Source organism: Sparus aurata, chromosome 13, assembly GCF_900880675.1.
Source record: "Sparus aurata chromosome 13, fSpaAur1.1, whole genome shotgun sequence".
Classification (NCBI taxonomy): Eukaryota; Metazoa; Chordata; class Actinopteri; order Spariformes; family Sparidae; genus Sparus; species Sparus aurata.
Window position 1 is genome coordinate 21526997 of NC_044199.1, and position 14915 is coordinate 21541911.

The following is a 14915-nucleotide window of genomic DNA, read 5'->3' on the forward strand; positions in this document are numbered from 1 at the left end:
GCACAGCCCACTATTGTTATTGCTCGTGTCTCTTCTTATTATTATTCATCCTCCTTCCGATTTTGGCAGTTTTCACGCCCCGCACCGTTGAGCGCATACAAACAAAAAATATATCAAAACGAGCGGCTCGGGCGGACTCGTCCTGCTATTATTTTTCTCAGGAAAATATGAATTTTTCGCGACGCGAGTCGCGATAAACTGCGATAAATTTCCCATAAGGAATGAATGGGACGAGGTCAAAAAACTCGCAAATCTGCGATGTTTTTCAAACATCTCCTGCTCGGGCATACGTTCACGTGGAAACACCATTCCAGCTTTAAAATGTAGGCACAAGTCCTGAGTATTTTGTTGTATTTGAACTTTTTTCCTACGATGTGTAGTTTTTGAACTGTGACCCTTGAATGGCGGTGAGTGATTTTGGAGAAATTCAGGGTTTTCAATGAGTGTGTATGGCGGAATGTTCGTGCAGCACAGTGGAGAGGACCAACTGACAGAGTGAGCGAGATTCAAAAATTCGCTCAGAGATTTTCTCTTTCCGTGACGATCCTGGCCACAAATTAGGCTCAAAAAACAGTGATACTTTCCAGAGTTGTAGCCACACTTGTCTTCTTTCTCCCAATGTGTCTACTTTATCGGTAGGATTTACGGTTTTTTGAATTATCGACCGCTAACCGACAAGAGTAGCTCTGAAATGCTCCATTTACTCCAATGTAAATCGGGAGAAGGATTTCCAAAACTGCACTCTTTTTTAACTCGCTGCCATTTAAACATTTCTGAAGCTAGGACCACAAAACTTAATGAGTGTGTTCTTTAAGGCCTTTCTGGCTCGATCGTGAAAAAAAATTGTCGATATCATGTATGATTTTGACCAAATAGCACTAGTTTGACGTCCGAGATGTGAGGCAGAAATTGCTCTCAAATCAGCTCCCTCACAGGCCGTTGCTACGGCCCTTGCCAACGGTCACCTAGCAACCAAAAACAGCTGGGCCAAGAGAGAGAGTGACAGACAGACAGACACTAGACACACATCAGACAGACAGACAGACAGACAGACACACAGGAGACGCACATCAGACAGACAGACAGACAGACAGACAGACACACAGGAGACACACATCAGACAGACAGACAGACAGACACACAGGAGACACACATCAGACAGACAGAAAGACAGACAGGAGACACACATCAGACAGACAGACGGACAGACAGACAGAGCGACATGTAGACACACACACAGAGCTGCTTAAGCGTGCTCTCACATGCACACAGACGCACACACACAGTATATTTCCCAGCATTTAAACGACATTAAACGATCATTTTTTCACTCATTCAATGTGCGGCTTGATCGGACTCTGTATGCTATAATTCAGTTCTCTAGAATATTAATCTTTCGCGTCGTAAGACGCGAACAGCTGCGAGACACTTCCCTTAAGGAATGAATGGGATGAGGTCAAAAAACTCGCAAATCTGCAATGTTTTTCAAACATCTCCTGCTCTGGCATACATTCAGCTAGAAACACCATTCCAGCTTTAAAATGTAGGCACAGGTCTTGAGTAGTTTTGTTGTATTTGAACTTTTTTCCTATGATGTGTAGTTTTTGAACTGTGATCCTTGAACGATGGTGAGTGATTTTGGAGAAATTCAGGGTTTTCAATGATTGTGTATGGGGGAATGTTCGTGCAGCAGAGTGGAGAGGGCCAACTGACTCCGTCACAGTCCGTTGCTACGGCCCCTGCCAACTGTCACCTAGCAACCGAAATCAGCTGGGCAAAGAGAGAGAGTGACAGACAGACAGACAGACAGACAGGAGACATACATCAGACAGACAGACAGACAGACAGGAGACACACATCGGACAGACAGAGAGACAGACAGACAGACAGGAGACACACATGAGACAGACAGACAGACAGAGAGACATGTACACACACACACACACAGCCATGCTTAAGCGTGCACTCACATGCACACAAACGCACACACACAGTATATTTCCCAACATTTAATGATTATTTTTTTCGCTCATTCAATGTGCGGCTCGATCGTACTCGGGTTGCTATTATTCAGCTTTACGAAATATGTATTTTATGCGACGTAAGTCGCGAAAAACTGCGATAAATTTCCCATAAGGAATGAATGGGGCGAGGTCAAAACAGTCGCAAATCTGCGTATGTGTATGGCGGAATGTTCGTGCATGACCATCCTGGCCACAAATTAGGCTCAAAAACAGTGATATTTTCCAGAGTTGTAGCCACACTTGTCTTCTTTCTCCCAATGTGTCTACTTTATCGGTAGGATTTACGGTTTTTGAATTATCGACCGCTAACCGACAAGAGTAGCTCTCAAATGCTCCATTTACTCCAATGTAAATCGGAGAAGGATTTCAAAAACTGCACCCTTTTTTAGCTCGCTGCCATTTCCACATTTCTGAAGCTAGGACCACAAAACTTGATGTGTGTGTTCCTTAAGGCCTTTCCCGCTTGATGGTGAGGAAACTTTGCTGATGCCATGTTTGCTTTTTCGCCACGGGGCAAAGCGCACAGCCCACTCTCGCGATTTCCCGGCGGGGAATTGTCTAGTTCTTATTATTCCAGCTTCCGTACGCTTTTCGGCACGTATCTCCTCCTACATACTTTGTGCGATTTAAACCATTCAAATATCAAAATGTGCAGCTTTTTAAGGACATTACTGCTATTACTTTTGGCTTTTCTATCTTTTATACTTTTGGAAACATTCAGCTTTTTCTGCAAAACCTTGCCCATTTATCCTTATGGGGATCTTTTAAAATTTCATTCTGCTATAACTTCAGCATACGTTCAGCTATTGAAACCATTCAACTTTTAAAATGTTCAGCCTTTTATGCCCTTTCAACCTTATGCTTTTCAACTTTTCAACTTTTCAACTTTTTCAACAATTCATCTTTTTCCCCAAAAAAATTAACATTGAATCAAATGGGAAAAGCTTCAAATCCTCTTCAAAACTCATCGACTTACAGCCTCATCTTCTCCCTCATACGTTGAGCGAGAGACACCATTCAAACTTTAAAACGGTTTCAAGACCTTGAACTATGGTCGATGTGTTCAGTTTTTAAAACTTTAGTACGGTTTTGAAAATATTGCAGTTTTAGTTTTGGGAACTTTTAGCTCTTCTTCTGATTTTATAATGGGTGTGTATGGCGTCGGCTAGAGTGGGTGACATCATCGCCAGCGTGGAGAGCGGCTTGGAGGATAGAAAAAGAAAATTCTCTTCAGCTTGATTTTGGTCCCAAATCTTTTACTTGACATAGACAATATTTGGATAGAAATGTAGGAAAACTTGTTGGGTGTCAGCTGGTTGCCTCATTTACAGATGTGGGACTTACAGTTTTGGATTTGGAAGCCCGGGAGCGACACAAATTCAAAACCGTGGTCCATAAGCCGCAATGTTAATTTTGAGCCCAGATTTCTGGCCGAGAGCAGACGGTACCTGATTTGTCTCTCGCTGATGTGCCCTCATTTCTCACTCGACTGAAATGAAAATAACATCACCGTGTTCAGCAAGGTCTCCTGTCACTCAACATACACAAATTTCGGCAATTACCATTACAGTTTTTTCAGAAATCGTAGGAGTTTGGGAGAGGTTCTCTCAGTCATTTCTTATGGGGCCACTTTGATCTGTGTCTCTGTATTTCTCCGCGTGTATCTGAAGAATGAGTGTGTATTGCGTGAGCCAGTGTGTGTGACATCATCGCTACAGTGTAGAGCAGCTGGAAAATCTGGACAAAGAATTCTCTTCAGCTGGATTTGGATCTCATATCTTTTACTTCACATAGACAATGTATACATACAAAATGTAGGAAATCTTGTTGGCTTGCTTCATGTTTGCTCCTCCTATACATATGTACAGCCATTTTAACGTTTTCCAGCACTCTTGCTCTGCATCTTTTTACCTTTTCATCCTTGTTTCACCTATTTGAGCTCTTTCACCCTTTGACTTTTTTACATTTTCATCCTTTTTTCAACTCTTTAACCTCTTCCAGCCCTCTTACACTACAGCTTTTCATACGTATTTTCACCTTTTTAACCTCCTCCAGCCCTCTTACTCTACTGCTTATCATCCTTTTTTAGCCTTTTTTGACCATTTTAACCTCTTCCAGCCCTCTTTCTCCACAGCTCTTCATATTTTTTCACCTTATTAAGCTCTTCCAGCCCTCTTACTCTACTGCTTGTCATCCTTTCTGGCCTTTTTTCACTGTTTTAACCTCTTCCAGCCCTCTTACTCTACAGCTTTTTATCCTTCTTTACCATTTTTATGCTTTTTCGGCCCTCTTACTTCATCCTTTTACACCTTCTTAAGCTTGTTCGGCCTTCTTACTCTACATCTTCTCATCCTTTTTTCACCATTTTAACCTCTTCCAGCCCTCTTACTGAACAGCTTTTCATCATTTTCTCACCTTTTGAAGCTGTTTCAGCATTTAACTTTTCACCTTTTGCCTTTTTTCACCTTCTTAACCTCTTCCATCCCTTCTTACTGTACAACTGTTCATATGTTTTCACCATTTTAACATCTTCCAGCCCTTTTACTCTATAGCTTTTCATATGTTTTCACCTTTTTAACCGCCTCCAGCCCTCTTACCATACATATTTTCATCCCTTTCTTTCCTTTTTCACCTATTTAAGCTCTTTCATGTTGTAACTTTTGACCTTTTTAGCCTTCTTTCACCATTTTAACATCTTCCTGCCCTCTTAATCTGCAGCTTTTCGCCTTTCTTTCAACATTCTTAGAGTTTCATGCATTTTCGGCAGCACTTTCAGCAGATTTCGGAAATCACTTCAGCCGTCAGCATTCACACTGTATTTTTGCAGGAAATGCAAATTTTTCTAGTTAATCTTTTTCTTCTTCCGTACGTTTTTCGGCACGTTTCAGCTCCTTCAAACTTTCACCGATTGAAACCATTCAAATATCAAAATGTTCAGCTTTTTAAGGACATGACTGCTATTACTTTTGGCTTTTCTATCTTTCATACTTTTGGAAATATTCGGCTGTTTCTGCAAAAAATTTTTGCAGAAAAACAGCTTTTCATCCTTTTCTCACCTTTTGAAGCTTTTTCAGCCTTTAATTTTTCACCCTTTAGCCTTTTTTCACCATTCTATCCTGTTCCAGCCCTCTTACTCTACAGCTTTTCATATGTTTCACCTTTTTAATCTCTTACGGCCCTCTTACTCTACAGCTTTTCATATGTTTTCACCATTTTAACCTCTTCCATCCCTCTTACTCTGCAGCTTCTTCACCTTTTTAAGCTCTTTGAGCCCTCTTACTGTATAGCTTCGCACCGTTTCAACCTTTTTTCAACTTTTAAAACTCTTTCACCCTGTAACTTGTTTACATTTTCATCCTTTTTTCACCTTTTTAGCCTCATCCAGCCCTCTTACTCTACAGCTTTTCATATTTTTTCACCTTTTTAACCTCCTCCAGCCCTCTTACTCTACAGCTTTTCATCCCTTTCATTCCTTTTTCACCTATTTAAGCTCTTTCAGCCTATAACTTTTCACCTCTTTAGCCTTCTTTCACCATTTTAACATCTTATGCCCTCTTAATCTACAGCTTTTCACCTTTCTTTCAACATTCTTATAGTTTTATGCATTTTCGGCAGTACGTTCAGCAGATCTCGCTTCAGCCTTCAGTATTTGCACTGTATTTTCGCAGGAAATAAAATTTTTCTAGTTTTAATTGTGGCCCTAATTCTCTTCCGTATTTCCTCTTTTTCCCCAAATGACAGAAAAAAACACCAGTTAAGGGCCATGTGCCACAGTGGCTGGTAGAAGAGAAATTCTACCAACCACTACTCTTCAATCTTACTTTTGTGTAACATTTTTTCTTTGTAAAAAACAAACAAACACCAACAATACAATCACATCAAAAAATGTTTATTTAAAATTATTACTCATGGTTATTAATTTTTAGTTCTCTGTAACTGAAAAAAAAAATTTTGACCTGGGTTTTAACTTAACTCAATACTCAAATTAACTTAACTCAATACTCAAATTTGCTCACTTCCACCCAAGCAGCAGTCATTTTATGTCATAACTTCAAGTCATAACTACAATCATTTAAAGTCATAACCCAACTTTGTTGGGCAAGTAACTTTCAAAATGGAATATATTACACATCAGCAGAGACAGTCATTTTAAAGTAATATATCACATTACAATATTAATGTGTATAATAATGGATTAGTTATTACACTACTTTTAGTTACTTTCAACAAAATGCTCAAATAATCTCTATAGAACAATTGAACAGCCTAGATTTTTTTCAAATACAGGAATGGCCTTGGACACAGGTATGAGCAGGCAGACAAAAGATCAAAGTCTGATATATTATGAAATATTTATAATACATATTTTTGATTGTAGGCTTAGTCATATGAAACACAATAGACCTATACCTTCTATAATATAGCCTATAATGACATGACAAGACAAGCATCTTTTCTTCTATGCCTTTTTTATTTGAGTCCACAGAACAAGGAACATATGGACACATGTAATTCAAGAATGTAAATTAAAGTCCAATTGGAGAATTAGGCTCATCATTAGGCCTACCATACAGCTAATTTCAGTCAAACAGAGACAAGACTGAACATAGAACTTCTAGGCTTGGCTATATCAAACAAGCACAGCCTATATTAATATGGTCATGTTGGTTTGGTTTGGAAACAACAATAAACTCTTCACTTCGGTCAGTAATGCGTCATGTGACATAACTGTAATAATACATTACTGAAATATCATTAGTAACGCCAAATGTTGCTTTTGTAAAGCTCTGCTTGTGTTGTAGGCCAGCTCCTCTGTCCGAACTGTTCATTTCAGTTTGACATAGATGGATTCCTTTACTTTAACTATTCAGTTAAGTAGTGAGAGCTGCACATGGTGACTTTTGAAAACCTCTTTCTCTCAGGTTTTCTGCACTGACATGAGTTGAGTATCGATTTGAGGGGGAGACGGGTTGGAGACATCAGTAAAACTGGTAATGGAAAAGCAAATCAGCAGGGCTCGGTATCACTCAGCACAGCCGGAAGTGCTAGTAGAAAAACAGCACTGGGGAGGGAGGACTTATGAGTTCACATTTTGAATCAAGCATGGAGAATTCAACCAATGAAGACAACCAATCATAGGCAGAATGCAGCAGGTTTTGTTAAAATTGTTTTGTTCTTATAACATCATCGACTGGTAATGTTTTCATCTTGTCTGTATGTATATGTGTCATCATGATAAAATGTGGTCATGAAGTCCTTCCTAAAATAATCAAATGAAAAGTCAGAATTTGATGGAATTAAGGATCTTTGAGTTTAATTTGGTGAAATTGTATTAAATGATTGCGAAACAGTGCAACTAAATTCATTCATGGTGTTAATCATTGGGAGTCAAATTCATGTTGGGGATACGTAGGCCTATTTGTCAAGGAAATACAAGGAAAATCATGTATATCATAAGTAAAGAGGTTGAAATTAAACATTACAGGCAATATTACTGTTTATCGTGATCTTAAATTATATTCAAAGCTCCATTAGGGGATGATTTGGATGTTTTTGTCAACACCAGCAAATCTGGTGGTGTTGACGTTTGATGGTAGTGGCCAAAACATAGTTTTTTCCAAGAGACTCATGAGTCTTATACAGGAGCCATCTTGTTTTCTTTCTGTTTCTTGCTGCCCCTGGCCTTTTCTTAAACTTCATAATTAATCATTTCTATACAAATGAGACAGTGCTGACATGTCATGATCATGATAGAAGACAAATCAATAAATATGTTAAAACCAAGATTTATTTTTTTAACCTTGTTGCATTTTGGAAACATGGAAGGTGAAATGGGGCCTCAGGAGTATAGTTGACCACATGTCTACCTGATATCTGATGATGTTGACAAAAACACGAGACATATTTTGACTAACCATGGAAATAATGTATCCATAAGAATAGATATTGTTGAAAATCACTGCTTTTAGTTTAAAAGGCGTTTTACTTTCAACTCTTTCATCTGGAATAGGCATTATACATTTTACAAAATTCTACTGTAGTTCATTCCATTTTAGCGACAGCTTGCTTGTTTAAAATTTTCACCACAAATTAAGTTATAAGTTCAACATTATAAAACAGATAAACAGATGAAATTGTTTACAGAGCAGTGTTTTATGCAGATTAGACACAATGGAAGTTTCCTACCATAGGGGGACTTCAAGCTTGAAATATCACCTCCTTTTAAAGTTTAGAATATACATTTATTCATTGATTCACTCATCTACTGAAGTCCATATGCATTGAAATATTTTTAAATATTTGCAAATGTGATAAGTTTGTAAACTTGTAATCTACTTGACAGCCCTACTTTTAAAGTAAAAGGAAGATTACTTACTTTCTGGATCTTGATTTACAGGTTATTTTTTGTAACAAGTAAGAAATGTTGCATTATGCCACCAAACTGATCAAAACATGTGATATACAAGACATACGTAACAAAAGTATTAATTCAAATTATCTTACGTCCATGTTGTAGTTACTTTCAGCATATTTAACTGTAGTTTATTTCCTGCAACAGCTATATTGCTCAGGCAGATAATGCAATCTCCTGTGTAGAATGTATTTGTCATCTATATAATGGCCTTGTCACCAGAGAGGACAGGCTTATACATGGATACTCTCTGAGGGACAGTGAAAATGATGCAAAGACTTGGCTACTTGTATGCTTGCCAAGTGATGACATTTTAGCCAACAAAAGCTGAAAGTCTTGCCCTTTCATTTTGTCAAAGAGGCTAAATTATTTGTTTGCCAATCAAACTGGTAAAGAAAGCTCAGTTTGACAGCACCCAGTCTAGATCGATTTCACTGCAGATAAAGGATCCTCAGATCTTTTACTGATGAGAGAGGCCATCACTACTTTTATCACATTTTGAACAAAATGCAGGGGGTCTGCAAAATGAGACGACTGTCTCCTGTGACCTTACTCAAGGCATATATTGCCGACAAAATCAATCGTAATGATACATTTGACCTACTAATATTTTCATTTTATTTACAGAAACTTAACTGAGGAATAGAACAGATCTGTCTGAACTGTGTGTTACACATCATACAAGATCTCCCATGTGATACACAGGGAAAGGATATAACATACAGTGCAAGATATGGTGGAAAGATATGGTTGGTGTTTGGTGACATGGCATATGAACAGTGAAAAAAAAAGCTTTTGGTCCACATAAATGCATATATATGTACATACATATATATAGATAGATATATACACACATATATAAACATATACACATTTTTATACATGGTTACTCATACTTTTGAGTTATTCAGAAGGCTTTAAGGTTTGTCCCTCCACAAGTGTGCTAAAAGTTGCTCTTCACTTTCTTTCCACCTTAAAAATGTATTATCCGTCTCCCAATATCAAAATTTGGAAGTCTGAGAGGGCCAAATCAGAAGGTCATTGTATCCTTCCATTTTTTTATTTTTTTATTTTTTTTATTTTTACAATCTCATGCTATATTTTTTTGTATCTTTTAAAATTTAAAGAAAAAAAAAATTTCACTCCTTTATTGTCAGGATACTCTTTCCCACCCAGCCTGGCCTGAGGTTGAGTCTGACCCAGATTAAGCTCAATATTCCATTTAGTTTGGTATTCTGGGGACCAATAAACAGGATCATTTGGGTGATATTCTCTTAAATCAGGCAGTGCTAGGTCTCTGTTTTCCTTGTTTAGAGTGAGGCACTTAAATTTTACACTTTGTCTTTCTCCCGCATAGATGAACAGGTATATCTGCTTGTCCCGTTCGTTCGTTTTCTTTTCCGCAAGGGTTGCGGGATGGTGCTGCTTTTTATCCCCCTGAGTGGTTGCGGAGCTTACTGGGGCCAAATCCAGTTCTACTCATGGGAGCCAGGGATTCGAACCAGCAACCTTCCAATCACTGGTCCACCAGCTCTACCCACTGAGCTACAGCCGCCCTGCTTGTCCCGTTCTATAAAATATGATTCTGACTGACAAGGATGAAAAGAAATATAGTAACCTTGGCAAGAAATTAATTTCCATTATCTCAGTTCTTGAACTAAAGTCCAGTACTTGTGATGACCATCTAATTATATCTTTCTGCATCCTACCATTTTTTGTGTTGTAGTTTGTTTCATACATTTTGTCCTCATCCTGAGTAATTAACACTCCTAGGTATTTAATGGATTTTGCTTTCCACTTCAATTTATATTTCTTCCCCATAGAGCTTCTTGGTGTATAATTAAAGGAGAGTACTTGACTTTTTGTTATTTTTAATTGATACCCTGACATCAGGCCACAATGCTCCAAAGTTGTATTAAGTTTGGGGAGTGTTAAATTTGGATTTTGTAGTTAGATTATAACATCATCTGTAAAAAGTCCTGTTATATGTTCCCCTTCTGCTATATTAGATATATTACATATATTAAATGTTTCATCTAATAGCTTGAGCAAAAGGCTCTATAGGAATGGCAAAAAGACAGTAGCTAAGGCAGCAGCCCTGGCGAGTACATCTCAACAGCTTGAAACTACCTGTCAGATGGCCATTAATATGTCTGCATATGGATCGTCATACCTTGGACTCCGCTGGACAATAGCTCTCCTCTGTTTTACTATCTCCTTATATCTGAATTTCTGTAAAATTTAATGCAGCTTCACTCTGAAATTTTCTGTTTTAATCTTGTTACCTCTTCCAGGTCACCACGATGGAGAGGAGGTTTGTTTGGCTCTGGCACTGCTCAGTCGTCTCATTGATCCACGCATTTACCATGTATTATATAATTATTTGTATCAAATTTTCTGTCAATACAATTTTTCAAACTGTGATTTTGTTGATCTGTTTGCGTGCGACATCTATTCCATGTCTAAGGACAGAGGATGTCATTCACTGTACATAGTGTAAAGCCCACTCAGGCAAAGTGATTATGATTTGGGGATATATAAATAAAATTGATTTGGTTTGATTTGATTTGATATGAATTCTGGCAGTATGTCTTTGTACAAAGTTTGTACGCACCTAACAAACTGATGACAAAAGCCCATCCTCTCTAGCACTTTATACAGAAAAGGCCAGCTATCTGGCTAAGCCTTTTTGGCATCGAGGCCTATTAGAGCTGCACTCACACTCGGCCCAGTTTCCTTTGTTTGTATCTTTGATAAACACTGTCTGGTCAGGCTATTTTGTTAGTTAATGGGTCTTGGATTTTGTGTTTTGTAATTTTAAATTGCTGTGCCCTGAGGTGTCTTCGTAAAAGTGTTGTCTCATTAATTAACATATTGAGGTCTAAGGAATTTATATCTACTTGTACTGTACTGTATTGACAAAGAAGTTAAGAATCATATTCCAATATCCACCACAATTTAACATTTTCAATAAGGATTTTGAGAACTTTTTATTGCTTTCGGGATGTATACTTAACTAATGTAACCAGGATGTTGCCTATGCTCTCTTTAATAATTTTTTATAAATGCCCCCTCTCTCTTCCATAATTGAATCAAAGTAAATGGTGGGAAATCAGCGTAGCTACTCCTCTTTTTCGATTTCAATTTGTCATTTTCTTGTTTCAACATGTGTCTCATAAAATATGACTTGTGTTTTATCCTTTTTAATTTTTGCTATCACCCTACTCCTCGTAGCTGGGTTACTCAGGTCATCCACATTTAGTGAAGCAAATCTCATGTTATGTGACTCCATCAAACAACTTCCAAATTAATGAGTTCGTAGCCCCAAGAACAAAATCTGAACAAACACAGCAACTACAAAACACGAGAAAGAACAAACCTCCAAACAGGGAGGCGACTCTTGCTGCTCAACTGTTACCCCATTGATGTTTTGTGGGTGAATCCCCTTGTTAGAAGAATGCCCTGGGTAAAGGATATGTAGAGAGTCAAAAAACAATAACTCTTCCTTTTTTCACTTAAACTTGTCCGATATAAAAAAAACATGTCTCACATATGCATTTTTATAGTCTCAGAATATTTGCAGTCAAACTGGGTAATAGATATTGCATCCCTCAGTTACATTTGCCCCATGATTCCACTATGAAACCCCTAAGTTCTCCCACCTCTCTCGGTCCTGGCCAGTCCTCCCATGGCCCTCAAAGTCGTGTTTCCAGTCTACTCCCTTCCATGGTTGACTCAGGTTTCTCCACAGAGAATCTACGTCTCTTCAGCTCCTGCTGCACCTCATGTGCACTGGTGTATGTTTTGGTCCATGTTTCCAATGGATTTGCATACCAATGTAAGGTGTTTATCTTGCTGTATTCTCTGTGCTTCTTGACTATCTCAGTTGCAAAGACATGATTGAAAAAGAGAGTTCTCCAAATATCATCTCTTTGGTTGTGGATTCAGCAGTGGTGGGCAAGTTACTTCCAAAATGTAACATATTTCACATTACTAGTTACTTGTATTTGAAAGTAATACGTTTCTTTACAATATTACCTTCTGTGTAGAGTAATAAGTTACTCATTACTTTTTAGTTACTTTCACCAAAATAAAAATTTAGGACAAGGCATTACAAAATGAAGGGGTGCAATATTTTGTCATGGCGAATAGTCCTCAGTTAACTGTAGTTCCTCATAAATTGATTGATGATTTATTGTTGTATTTCTTTTAAATGAAGCTTTTTGATATTTTCACTTGTATTCTTTTCATCTGCTTTTAAGTATATGAATTTCAATTTACATTGCAAAGTTTAAAAGGTTGTCTTCCGTGAATGACTTTTCCTCAGACACTGAGACACAAATCTCTAGTGACTCATAACTTTATATATTTCTATCCATATCTTTTCTTAGTGAGGGCTTTGTTCATTACCACCCACAGTCTCATTTATGCGTATTGTAAAACATGGAAATGTATTATTTATTGTTTTACTAAACAAATTAAAACTATTTTTAATCATTGAATCACCTCTCACACCATCTCATCTTAAATGAACTATCTTTGGAAATGTGATTATACCTTAACAATAGGACTATATCATTAGAGATTTGTTTTTACCTTGTCACTTGATCGAACAGGGATTTTGCTTACTAGCTTTTGAAATGCCGGCGACTCAACTGAGGCAGCGCATCCTCCATGACATACTCAGCCACAAGCCTTCTCACTTCTCCTGGGGCAAGCATCTTCACCTCTGGTCTGGACTGTGAGGTTCTTATCTATTTCTGTGACAAATTCAAAATAGTGCGAGTATAACCACTTAGAAAACGTTGAATTATCAGTTGTTGTTGTTGCCATCTTGCCATCTCCAAACCAAACCGTCTTCTTCTAATGTTGATTTAAAACCGTCTTCTCCTCCTCTCCTGTTGCGCCTGGGTTGTTTTTTCGAAACCTCCGCCTGTGCGACAGCTCGGATTGCAACACGTTACCGGACTCAGTAACTGTAATAATATTACCAAAATATAGTTAGAAACGCATTATATTACTCCGTTACTGCCTAAATGTATTATATTACGGTAACGCGTTACAGTTACTTTTGTAACGCTTTACCCCCAACACTGGAATTCAGGTGTGTGTTTCACTTTGACAAATGTTTTTGTGATCAAATTTTTATTGAAAAATGTACAATATATAAGTATTCACATCATATACAAGGTTTTTTACTCCACACAGTGAGTGCAACTAGAAATATAGTTACTTGTACATTTCAGGAAGGTAACAATATTAGAACCTTTATTAACTTGGTGATGAGGTGACTTCTCTTCAATATATCTGTCACACTTAACTCTGACTGTCATCAGCCCACTCCCAGAGTCCCTCTCACTGCAACAGACAAGGAATAAATAAATATGATCATCCTTTATCAGATTGTGGTTTTAAACACCTTACAATACAAATTGTTTGGGAGGAAACGGCCATTTACTCTTCGTCTATGCCTTCCAACCTGTGCATGTCTGGCAGCCACCCACTAAATTTGAAAACACGAAAGACCCTCACTAGTGCCAGGTGTGTCCGTTCTGGGCTACTGTAGAAACATGGCAGTGCAACATGGTAAACTCCATGGAGGGAGACCCGCTCCTTATGTAGATATAACAGCTCATTCTAAAGTAATGAAAACACAATTACTCTTTTTTCCAGGTGATTATACACTAATTGAAACATACTAATGAATATTGTATTCTACTTCTGCCAATTCTGTTCTGCTGGATGCCACTACATTCTACACACAGGACCCTTAACTTGTATGGTCCAAATCATGAAAAATCCAGTGTTTTTTCTGAAAATAATAGACATTATTCCTGACCCTACTCTGTCAAAGGTAATTATAAGGGGGGACTATAATTGTGTAGATACACAACCATGTTGTTGTTGAGCAATATTAAACAATTACCTGAATAAAAACTTATTTTGGTTGATGCATGGGGAATTTTCAGTATCATAACAAAATAACATCAACAAAAATAGTGAGCAAGGTCTTAAAAAGACTGAAAAAGCATTAATTCTCAATTGTACACGAGGATCAAACATGATTTATGCCAAACAGACATACAGTCTAATTTAAGACAACTTTTTAACATTATATATAGAGGTCATTCCATGAAAACCTCAACACTGATTAAACAAGATGTTGGCCCCCTCAACAAGTTATTCAGAAACCATACAAGATTTTTATGCTTTTGCCAATAGATAGTATACTGCCAGTGAATCCATCGATATTACAGCATTGGCGGTCATTAAGACACCACAAATAGGAAGCTATGCATGTTGTGATGTGATGTGGTTTTACAATGTCAGTCTATCTGTTCATGCAAGGTGATGACAAGTTCCAAAAGGATGTCTTTAGCCTCCAACTAACTGGCATATAGAGTGATGAAATGAGTTCTGGATAAGTGAGGTGCTGGGACACTCTAGATGGCTATTAGTCTGCAGTGAAGCAGTGTACT